Source organism: Gouania willdenowi, unplaced genomic scaffold (genome assembly GCF_900634775.1).
Source record: "Gouania willdenowi unplaced genomic scaffold, fGouWil2.1 scaffold_54_arrow_ctg1, whole genome shotgun sequence".
Lineage (NCBI taxonomy): Eukaryota > Metazoa > Chordata > Actinopteri > Blenniiformes > Gobiesocidae > Gouania > Gouania willdenowi.
The window spans coordinates 264,283-276,851 of NW_021145218.1; the positions used below are offsets into that span (position 1 = coordinate 264,283).

The following is a 12,569-nucleotide window of genomic DNA, read 5'->3' on the forward strand; positions in this document are numbered from 1 at the left end:
ATACACTTTTGTGCAGGATGTCACAGGTCATTTCAAAATCAGTAAAATAAAAAATAGCTGCATAATAGGAAATCAAATGGTGGAAAAGAAAGTGTATGGTATTTATAAAAAGGACCCTCCTTTTAGTTTTTTAATTTTACAATCCTATGGCTTCAAAGACAATACCTAAACATAAAACAATTCACAAAAGGTGAATCAGGTCCATTATGGAAAAGTTTGCAGCTTTAGTTTTGGTTTCTTCTGTATGAAATATATGGCACAAATAAAAAGTAAAAAAAATATGTAGTTGTATTTTGTGCCTTTTGTAACAACAACCAGTGAATACCAGGTTGTTTAGAGGTTTTGTGCCAAAAACACAAGCCTATCAACAGCGTCAGGTTTAAGAGATGCTCGATGGCATGTAACTATATTACCACTGGTACTAAATACCCTTTCTGAGGGGGAACTGGTGGTGGGCACACACAAATATTTTTTTGCCACATTTTTCAGGTTTGGGAACATTTCCTTATGGTCGTTCCACCACTGCAATGGATTTGCTTCACTGTCAGCACTATCAGACTGCAAGTAGGCCGACAACTCTTTTTCAATAAGCTCTCTCTGCGACAGTGTGGCGGAAGATGTTGCTGCAGTTTTAAAGAGGCTGCCCAGGGATTTCTTCCTTAGTGGCTCTTCTGGCTGTGATACCGTTGTTGCATCTTGAGGCAGTGAAGCAGCCAACTCAGTTGTGCCCTGGTCAGTCTCATAGAGCATTACCTCCATCTCGGTTATGGCTCTGCTCTTGATGTCCTCCACCTTTTTTTCTGTGCAGTATTTTATCGTGAACCTGGGATCCACTAAGCCTGCCATGTCCAGCAGGTCGTTAGTGGAAGGATCAGAATACTTCTCCCGCAGGTAATCCAGGATGGAGGCTTTGATAGACTGGGTCAGTGGGGTGTCATCCTCCTGACGTGCCAAGAGGCTGGACTGGAAGAGATGGAGAACAGGCTTGACATAGGACACTGTGACATAGCTCTCACCGGATAGAGCGTCGGTGAATTCCAGGAGAGGTTTGAGAGCCTTGTGCACTGACTCTAGAACTTCCAGGTCTTGCCAGGTGAGAACGAGATGCCGGGTTTTCTTGTCTGCAGCTAAGACTTGAGAAATAGCTTGCTCCTGCTCCAGTACCCGCTCAATCATCTTCTCTCGGGATCCCCACCTGGTAGGAGACTCACTGATGAGCTGGTGTGCAGGGAGATTCAGCTCTTGCTGCGCTGTGGCCAGGTCTCTCCTCCTCTTCCAACTGAAAGAGAAGCTGCTCACTACCTTCTTGCACACAGCAACAGCACGGTCAATACGGGGGTCCTTCATGCTTCTCTCTGAGAATTAAAACAAACATTTAAAAATAATAATTTAAAAGGGTATAGTAATTGTGAAGAAATCCACTCAGCCTAACACCAAACTAATTCTTGGTAATTATTTATTCATATAGTACTGTGTAAAAGTGAAGATGCTATCAAAAAATAAGTTTCAAAATATTTAAAAATGCACAATAAAGAGCAGTCTACTGACACACTAATGCAGAAAAAGAAAGAACATGTAAGACTATAAAAACTCTAAGGTGCCTAAGCTAGTATAGTATGCACTTTTTAAAAAAAATATTTCTCTCTCTCTCTCTCTAATTCAATACAGCTTTATTGGCATGGGAAACATATGTTAACATTGCCAAAGCGTGACATCAACAAGAAGCACAGATAAATGTCTTAACATAAAATACAGGAATATGAAATAATAATATTAAATTGTTCAATATGTACAAAGTAAATTATATCCATCAGGAGGGGATGGTTTATGTCTGTCCAAATGTGGTCGCAGCAGTTCACGAATCTTGCATCTTTTTTTGCATATTGCTGTACGTACTCTTCAATTTCATTCAGTTGGTGCTGCGCATGCTCTCTCGCACATTAATTGCATAGATATAAGATTATTAAGTTCTGTGTTGTGATCATGCAGTAGGCTATTACAACATTTCTCATATATTAATAAAGATAATTAATATTTTATCACAGTGGTAAACACTCACCAATTGCAAGATGCAGGCGATGGCCAAAACACTGTAGACGTGTCCAGTGGTTCAGGCTCACAGCTTTGACGATGTTAGCGCCGTTATCAGTGGTGATGCACACCTGACGAGCTTCATTTAAGTTCCATGACATGAGAGCATCTTGCAGGCCTTGTGCGATGATCCCGCCAGTGTGATCCTCAGGAAGAAAACTCATCTGAAGGCACTTGCTTTTCAACTCCCAATTGTCTATATAGTGGACCGTCAAACTGAGGTATGGCTCACATGTTCGGCTGCTCCATATGTCGGCAGTTGTTGAGAAGTGGGTCACATTTACAAGCTGACTGGCCAGCTCTTCCCTCACTTTAATGTACAACTCAGGCAGCGCTTTCTCTGCAAAATATTTGCGACCCGGCAGATTATATCTTGGGTCAAGCGTGTTGATGAGCTTTCTGAACCCGGGCTTCTCCACCACATTAACCGGGACCATGTCTTTGGCGATGTGGTGGGTTACTGCGCACGTTATCTCCTTCTGTTTTTGACTGTTTTTGTCGTACGGTGTTGACCTGGAAATAGAGGAGGCCAGACTCAGTTGCGTGAGTGCTGGTTGCTTCGGAATTTTCTTTGATATTGCACCGCTCTGAGATGTTGTCGAGCGGAGTTTCAAGCACTCTTCATTCTCTAGCGGGTGGTTTCTTAAATGGTGATATAAATTTGATGTACTGCTACATTTTGAAGAGACGCTTTTGCGACAGATTTTGCATTTCACCGTTGTTTGTTCAACATCTTCCTTCTTGAAACCAAACCACCGCCAGACGATGGATCCTGTGCTGTTTTTTTTTCTTCATTAATTCGTCCTCCTCCATTGTAACCGTTATCACCTGCTGCTGCTACCTTTCTGCTGGGCGAAGACGTTATGACGTTGCATGCGCGACAGACTGACGTTTGTGGTAACTAGGTGCGTTTGTTTTGTCTCTCTGTGAGAGAGAAAGGGTGTGAGAAGAGTTATGTCCGCGAGTATGTAAAAGTTAATCTACAAACAAGCATAAAAAATAAAATAAGCTTAACTTGATAACCTAAGTAATCTTCGATGCTGGACAGGACAAGAGAAGAAAAAAAAATAATTAAAAAAAAAAATAAAAAAAAAAGTCCGCGAGTTTAACGGTATGGTCATTTTCAACACCGCACAGACTACAAGCTGCGATATATCGAGTATATTCGATATATCGCCCAGCCCTAAGTCATAATAATCATTGTCATTACAACTTAAATCTACCTTTTAAATGTATCTTACTTCATTTTTGACATACATTTTTTTTATTATGTTTTTTTATTTATGTATTAGTATTTATTTTGTATTATATAATTTATTTTCTGAAATAAAAAATAATATTTCTAAAAAAAAACCCCCCGGAATTTTAAAAAATTAAAGTGGAAAACATGGAACTTGGAAAAAAAAAAAAATAAAAAAAAAAACGAAATTTGGGAAAAAATAAAATGAATTTTATAGTGCCTCATCATAACACTGAGTTAGCTGATGTCAGCACGGCTGCAGCATGGCTAGTGCTGCTGTTGGGGGGCCTGAGCAACCAGTTTTAGTCAAAAATGAGAAGGGAAAATTTGCTACGTTTTGTTTTACTTTCTCAAAAAAGTGTAATAGTTTCTGTTTTTTACAAGTGTTGCTAAATATTGCACTACATTTCACTGTTCATTTATTTTACTTTGAAATGTGACCATTCACTAGGATTTAACTTCAGTGAAAACAATTGATATTATTTTATTTTAACTGTATTTTTTTTTTTTTTTTTGTGTTAAAACCGTATTTCAAGATTGTGACTTTTTGTAAGACTCTACGTTTAAGTATCATTAATAAATGGCTTATAATAACACATAAGTCATTATTTCAAAAATCCTCTCAACTTTAAACATTTTTTTTTTTTTACAAAAACACAATGGGCTGTTGGTGGGCTTCACTACCCCCAGACAGCACGTTTTCTGGGGCAAACCCTGGGTCAGGCTCCAAAAGTGGGTCGCAGACAGCTGTCTCTCATGTTGGACTTGTCTTTTATTTTGAAATAAACTTTTCTTTTGATAGGCAAGCTGTGAAATGCATGTTGCACAGTAAAATATATAGATTTATATTTTTAAAAATATTATACATGTGTGTTGTTGACAGATATTTTTGAAAGACTAACTTTGGTTGGTTGAGTTCTAAAAAAAGTGGGTTGTGATTTAATAACTGTGGCAAAATGTGGGTCACAGGGTGAGACCAGTTGAGACCCTGGTTTACAGGATAATAGATGAAATGACTATTAATTACAGTATTGGTTATTTACAAACTTTAAATAAAATAATAATAAAATAAAAAACAATAAACTGTATCTTTGTTATTTTTCTTCTGTAGTACTTAGATGTTGGTCTCATGGTACTACAGTTATTTCTTAAGTTATGACTAATTATTGACATTAATACTGGATATTTATGAAAACATAAATCAGATAAAGTATCTTCTTAACTATATTTGCTATAGTAAATAGAGAGCCCTAATAAAGACTGTCCACAGGGTTATTGGTGTTATTGTTGACGCTTCCTTTGGGGGTGTGACTTTGTAGACGGTCCCTGCCCACTCCTTAGCTCATTAACATAAAGTGTGTTTTTCTGTAGTTTGTTCTCTGTGTTCCACTGAGTACACACAGGTTGTTCCACCTTTACATCGTCACATATTGATAGAGAAATGTGAGTGTGAATGAAGTGGGTCACCAGTTAAACTAGTCTCCAGTGTGTGTGTAACAGCGGATGAATGTGGTGAGTGAGTGAGTGAATGAATGGAAACACACGGAGTGTTCTAACCTCTTCCTTCACAGAGCACACATCTGAAAACTCCTCCGTTTCTTCTTCTCCGCTTTTCTCCATCTTTGGAGCAAACATTCCGTCCCACACATGGTCGGGATGACGAAGCTCCTCCAGCACAGCTTTCCTCCTGCAGCCTTCATCATCATCATCATCATCACTGTCCGTCTTACTCATACTCAGCTTCACTTCCCTCAATAATATTTCTTCTTTTTCTTCTTCTTCTTCTAGTTTAACGGTAGTCATCATCCAGCTCTGTCCGTCCTCCATTTCACTGCTTTGTTCCTGACTCTAGCTGGTTGCCAGATACAACCGACGATTCCCCGCATGAAATATGTTAAATATCCACAGAAATGCCGTAAAAACCATGCGTTCATCATCCAAATAAAACAGAAATATCACATTTAACCAACGTTATTCACTGTTTCTTCAGTAAGTTAGTTATTTATCATCTCACATACAGCGGGAAAATACTCAACCTGGCAACCACTCAACTTTTGCGCTGACGTCACAACCAACCTTTTATAAACTTTATGACAAACCAGTCAGAATAAATGTGTTTAATGGTGATTTAAGAGTGAATAAAGTAGTTACAGCCTGAAGGATTTGGTCTGTGGATGATTTAATGGATTTCAGAGGAAATTTGTTGAGTATAAATTAATTTATGAATAAATTATTATTTGTTTGTTCTCAGAAACAATATATATTTTAGATTAATATTGTACGAGCAGTGAAAATAAAGTCGCTGTGTAGATCACATTAAATCCACAGTTGCTTTTGCCTTGTTTAAATTTTTTTTGTTGTTGTTGTTTTTATTATTATTATTATACAGATATATATATTAAGGAAATTTCATTAATTAAGCAGGCATTGAGCCATAATGTTTTTCTTCTTCCTTTGAAAATAAATTCTTTTTTTTTAGAAGTTATTAACTCTGATTTTAGTAAAAATATTCTGATGATATATTTGTGTTTGCTGAAAGCCAAAGAAAGTCAATTTAAACTGTTAAATAATATCTACACATGTAATGATTTCTTACATCAAATGTTTATTAAATGAGATCCTTTATTCGTCTCACAAGAGGAAATTTGCATTTCAGTTTCATCTCCGTCCAAGAAACATGAAAACACAATCACATAAAACATGGAGGACAGGAGGTATATTTATATTTATAGTAAGACAGTTGAGCTTTGTTTTGTTTTTGTTTTGTTTACATGAAAGTATGGTACACTCAAAAGATGTAACTACATTTGATATTATTTTATAAGTAATTGTTTTGATGCCACTTATTATTATTATTATTATTATTATTATTATTATTATTATTATTATTATTATTATTATTATTATTATTGTGTACTTAGTAAAAGTAGTCCTGTAAAAATACTATTGTAGAGAAGCGGAACCTTCGGCACTATAGATTGCAGTTCCCCGGTTACATTAGTGTGGACTCACTTCCTGTTTCCGCTCATACGTAATCTGGGAGAAGACGAGTGTGCATCGTGGTTCCTCCTCTAACACTCTACATGTACTTTACAGGTTAGTGCTTGGTTTAAAACAACTGTTAATGAAAGCTTTAGGCTTTGTATTACTTATAAGTCACTTTGTTTTGATAAGTTGTGCAACTTGTGACGTCAGTTTTATAGACTTTAACAGCGGTAGAGCCGAGCCGCCTCGCCACGGTAGTCTCGCGATATTTAGTGTAATTCCCGCTATAGTTAAAGCTATTGTGGACGATGTTTAAAAAAAAAAAACGCCCTCTCCACATTTTGGAAAAAACAACAAAAAAACGCGCATGCGCAACACGGCTACGTGTGCTGGAGAGCGTGCACGAGCCCCGTTTTCCTCGTGCACAGCTCTGTTTACAAGTTGGTGTGGACATCGGTCATACAAGCTTACCTTACAAAAGAAGATTTGCACTTTTCCCACTATGTCAGACTCGCCACCGGTAAGTGAAAATCTATTTTCAAAGGACCCGGTGCGCACCGGGCACGAGCACGTACGACGGCCTTTAGTAAACATGATTGACAATTAGGAGGACCAATAGTCTTGATGATCCACCCGGAAGCTAAACATCGTCTACAATACCTTTAATATATATAGCTAGAGGCACCGAAGGGTAACTGAATTTTGCACTATTTACATGGAAACCTATAGCACATTAAAGCTGCAGTATGTGTCAATTTCTGTTGTTACAATAAGTCATCTGGAAATGTAATAAGCAGTTGTTACATATGGTTTTGGATAACAAAAGATGAGTGAACATGGAATTGCACTTTATTTTGATTTAATTCATCATTGTTTGTACTGGATATTGAAAGCACTGAACTGTATTATTATAAATGAGCTTCAAAGAGAGAATTAATATACGCAATCTGGGAAAAGACGATTGTGCAGCGTGGTTCCTACTCTTATACTCTACATGTACTTTACAGACATTCTCTTTGTTAACGTGGACACCGTGCCAGCCGGGGCCCGTAACATAAGCACACAAATTTGTTACAGATTTCATTACAGGATTACATTTTTGGTCTGGATTCTGGTTTTCAGGTTAAGTTTGTTATGAAGTAAAGTTTTATTTTTGTAGAACTACATTTTTCATTCACAAAAGTATATATTTAAAGCTGCTTTCACATTTTCTAAATGAGTTAAACATGTTTTTAACTCATTAAGTTTGGGGTCAAAAGTTTTAATTACAGTTTTTCCAATTCTTAATATAATTTACATAATGTACAAATATTTTAAGTGCCAAAAAATACAAATATAATATAAAGACAGGGATACAAAGTGGTGGATTGAGCGGTGCTGTTCTAATCTACTCCCCGACAAAAAAATTAAACATGTGGCACACACACACAGCCTACTCAAAGGGTAAACAAATAAATAAATAAATAAATAATTTTTTTAACTAAAATTTGCTAAATAAAAATTGTTCTTATCTACAAATTCGATGAATCGATTAAATCGATTTTTTTTGTCCAGCCATAGCTAGAGGCACAGGAGAGTAACTGAGTTTTGCGCTATTTACATAGAAACCTATAGCACATTAAAGCTGCAGTATGTGTAAATTTCTGGTATTACAATCAGTCATCTGGAAATGTAATAAGCAGTAATTACATATGGTTTTGGATAACAAAAGATGAATAAATATAGAATTGCATTCTATTTTGACTTAATTTGTCATTGTTTGTACTGGACATTGAAATGTATTGTAAATGAGCTTTTAATATAACCCTTAGTAAGATAATGTACTTTCATGTGATTAACTGAATTTATAATGTTCATAAAAAAGTTATTTTAGTCTCAGTCTTTTTACTTTGTTTAACTAAAGTGGTGTAGCATTAGCATCACTTGCTACATAACAAGGCATCATATCAGTCTAGTGATTTGTTTGTTATTGAGTAACACACTCATAATAATAAAATCCTACTTTAAACAGTGTTTAAACGCCTCATTTCACACAGTTTATACAATCATATCCTTTATAAGATAAAACGTTACTGCTTTGGTTACATTAGGCCTGGGTGATATTACGGAGCGTATTTCTGACCTGTTTAAGCACTTAATAATTCTTTGGTGTCTGTAATGCTGACATGCTGACTAGTAGTGGTGCAACGGATCAAAAAACGAACGGTTCTGATCGTATCACGGTTTTGATTCACGGATCAGATCATTTTTCTGATCAGCAGAAAAAAAAGAAAAAGACCAGACAAATAACTTTACTCTCCATTTATTTAGTAGAACACTTAGTGCAACATTTCTCTGCTCATTAAATACAAACAACATTTAACTTGAGGTGTCAATCCAATGCTTAAATAACATTTTTAATCATATAAAGTGTAATATAAGGCATGATACATCATCCTTTAAACAGGTAATTACCTGTAATTACTATACACATAAATGTATGGAGAAAAAAAAACAAGTTATGACACCTTTTTTAAACATGGAGAGTGAATTAAAAACTAGTCTATGTCCACATCATCAAAAAAAGCAGATCTGAGTTTATAATTTAAATTTCCTACAATAGTCAAGGATGGCCATCTGGACTAGAGCTAATATTTATTTAATAAGAGCTTTAATTGGTCAAAGTTGTTGTCTGTTAATGGTTAAATAGTTAACTATGATCATCCCTGATTTAAAAGAATGTTTTTAAACTGTTTTAAAGATGTTTTTTTATCTCTTTTCTAGCAATGCATGTCTAAACGTTTTGATGGATCACAACAAGCTTTGGATCTGAACAGTATTCACACAGACACAGGTAACCACACCACATCTTTTGGCCTTAGATTATTCACAATGTTGACCACTTCCTTTGACATCTCAAAGGAAACACCTTGGATTGTGAATGTGTTGTTTTATATAGTGGAAGTATTTATCAATCACTGCTTTTTAAAACACAATCTAAATGGTTTGTGTTACTGGGTTAACAGGCTGGAAGCACCAGGTGATACTTTTATATACAGTTTACATTTTTGTGGTTAGAATTATTATTCATTGATTACAGTTGGTTTCATAATGTATTATTATTATTACTTAAAATGTGGTTTAAATATTTAAGATCTTAAGAATTGTGTTGTTTCATTACAACGTATGACTTGTAATGATTAGGGTTTGGTGCCGAAACCTGGAACGAGAATGGGAGCAGTTCCCATGGAAACGCTAGTAAGCGGGCCCAATAAGAACAAAGATGTCGGTGTCACACATTACTTGATACACATGACGTTGTTGCTGCTGCTCAGATCATTGATCAATGACCTCATTTCTAACCGTAGCACATACACAAAACATGGCCTGAAAGAAGGTGCGTGACATTATCCTCCATAAATAAATGAATGTGTGGGAAACGCTGATGTTAAGTTTATCTAATAATAGTTTATTTGTTGTTTTGAGTTAAATGTGTTAAATTTGACTCTGGAAATAAAAGGTCATTTTGATATTTTGAAGTTAGTTTAAAGTAATAATTTTGCACCAGAAGTGTTGAAAAAGTAGCGAGTAGTAACCGATACCCAACCCTAGTAATGATGGAGCCCACCTGATGTTTGTCTTGTTTTTTAACTGCCCTAGCGATGCGTTTCCATCTGCTGAAGCACACATGACTGAATGTGGTGACGTTCCTCAACGAGCTGCCATAAACCCAGCATGACATCATCTCTTTCACCGTGGACGTAAACGCCTACACAGTGAGTTCACGTCTGATCTGCCACACACTGAGTTACATCATTTATGTTGTTCACTCTCAGCCAAACTGCTTTGTTTTCACAGAATACGCTGCTGTCATTCACAGTGGGCGGAGTCTTCAAAGAAGGTCAGTATCATAGTCGTCATGGTTTTAAGAAGATCCACTGCAACTCATCTATTCTCACTAACGCTTTCCTGGGTTTTTCAGTTGTTGTAGATGATAAATCTAAAGAATCTACAAGGTTTTCATCACAGTTCCAGCAGTGGATTCTGGGTAAGTTACACACGTAAAACCAAAGTGCTCATTATCAGCTGTAGCTTCAGATAATGCTTGCCTCCACTAGTATGACTGGAATGAACAAACAGTAAATACTGTTTCACCACATGTGTTTTCTGTGTATTCCTATATTTACCTAATGTATATTTATTTGTCCATAAAATAAAATGATAAACAATAATGTTTTTACACAACAACCATTGTTATTGTAGAGATTACTAGGGATGGGCACCTTTCACATTTAAACCAATACTCATTACTCGTAAATCAGTATCGGTACTCAACGATACCACTTTTTATTACTTTTGTGTGGTAGTAAATATTAAATAATATAATCTCAAAATATTCCAGTTATTACCATATTTATTTCTCATATCAATAATAATAATAATTATAATAATAACAAACAACTTTAATAAATATATCAAACCAACATCTGTTTGTATTGTAGCAACACTATAATTATAATTGCTTAATTGATCATTAATTACAATTATAGCATAATTATAATTGTCATTTTTTTTTAACTCTGTTGCTGTCATAATCGTAATTAGATTGTTATTGAGTTCAGATAATTGACTATTTAATTGTAATTGCCATGAAAATTTTCTAAAAATTGTCAATTATAATTTAAGGCTAAACTGGTAAACCATGTTACAGTTCTATATGTACAGTTCTATACACATGTAGTTAACAATATGTTTCATATCAAACTTTCACATATTTTATCATTTTAAAAATATTAAAACCTATATTTTCATTGATTAGGAAGCTTATTTCTAATATATAGGAAATAAATGAGATGATAGATATTTAGTGTATTAGTGTTAACTTTTAATAGGTTGTTTATTTCAGGATCAGTAATTGTGATTAATTGTAATTGGACTTTAGTAATTGAGAATGTAATTGTAACTGACTTTCAGAGGATAAAAAAATAATTGTAATTGGATAAAATGTAACTGTCATCATGATTGAACATGAGTAATTGAAGATGTAATTGTAACTGAATAATGTAATTGACCCCAAACCCTGCTCACAGTCAAACTAAAGATGAACTAAGGCTTAGGCTGTGTCTGAATAGTCCCTCCTATCTCCTTTCCTATCCACTTTTCCTTAACCCTGTGGAAGATGTCATGGAGTTAAGGAAAGGTGTTAGGAGAGGAGTTAGGAAAAGGTGATCACGTTTGTTTTGACGATCAGACGCACTTCCACTAGGTGATGTAATAATCCTACGGCCACGCCTCCTTTCCTCAGAAAACGCTCTTTTATCACAGCCACCACTTAAACACTTCCAGGTGTTAAAGGACAGTGGATAGGAAAGGAGATAGGAGGGACTATAGGGACACAGCCTTGGTGTGACCTATATTACTGTAATATTAACACCATAGAAAGTCTCTAACCTTTGAACCCTGTGGTCCTCGTTCATACTTACAGTTCATACAGTTTGTGCATCATCAACGACCAGCTCTTCATCAGAATGGCTACAACGGAGCAGATCAGCAGAGCTTTTGTGCCCCGCCCCCTTCCTCCAGACCAGTGCCCACCCTCACTGCCCCACAGCAGGAGATGCTCAGCACCTTCTCCCTGAAGTCAGACATGAACCTGGAATGGTCCCTGAAGTAGGTGTCCTCTCCTAATGACGTCTACCAGACTAGGATGAATGTCACAGCTCACTGGTAAACGCTGTCTGTGTGTTGCAGGTGTTTGCAGGACAACGAGTGGGACTTGAACAAAGCAGCACATATCTTCACTCAGTTAAAGGTGACACGACTCTAAACAATCTACGTCATGGTTTAAATGTGCTGATGTCTAAAGTAGCAACTGTTTCTGTTTCAGACGGTGGGAAAGATCCCAGACGTGTCGTTCCTAAAGTAAAACATCTTTGTATTTTTGTATTAAATAAAGTCAAAGTGAAGCGTTTGATCAGATATTTGACCTGAATACTGTTGGTAGTGAGTGTTTTTGATAGATTACAAAGGAGCATTGTAGTCAGTAAAAAAAAATAAATCAGTTTTCCAAATAATTTTTTTTTTTTTAGCCGTTTTCCGAATTATTATTGTTTTTTAATTCTTTTTCCGATTTTTAAAAAATTGAAATCCGTTTTCCGAATTAATTTTTTAAAACCGTTTTTTCCGAATATTTTCACTAAAATCAGAGTTAATAACTTTTAAAATATATTTCTTTTCAAAGGAAGAAGAAAAACATTATGGTTCAATGTCTGCT

At 35.7% G+C, this 12,569-nt stretch overlaps 2 long non-coding RNA genes across 2 annotated transcripts in view; one reads left to right on the forward strand and one right to left on the reverse strand.

Moving 5' to 3' along the window:
• LOC114460607 (uncharacterized) overlaps positions 1 to 4,949 on the reverse strand; it is a 28,862-nt gene extending 23,913 nt beyond the window's left edge. Inside the window, exon 1 of the long non-coding RNA XR_003673688.1 lies at positions 4,889 to 4,949. This is a non-coding gene — a long non-coding RNA (uncharacterized LOC114460607). The remainder of the gene's footprint in view (positions 1 to 4,888) is intronic.
• Positions 4,950 to 6,338: 1,389 nt separating this feature from the next.
• LOC114460606 (uncharacterized) lies at positions 6,339 to 12,330 on the forward strand. Its single transcript, XR_003673687.1, has 8 exons — positions 6,339 to 6,427; positions 9,080 to 9,149; positions 9,956 to 10,071; positions 10,154 to 10,196; positions 10,278 to 10,343; positions 11,790 to 11,965; positions 12,047 to 12,107; positions 12,183 to 12,330. It is a non-coding gene; the product is annotated as an uncharacterized LOC114460606 (long non-coding RNA).
• The last annotated feature ends 239 nt before the right edge of the window (positions 12,331 to 12,569 follow it).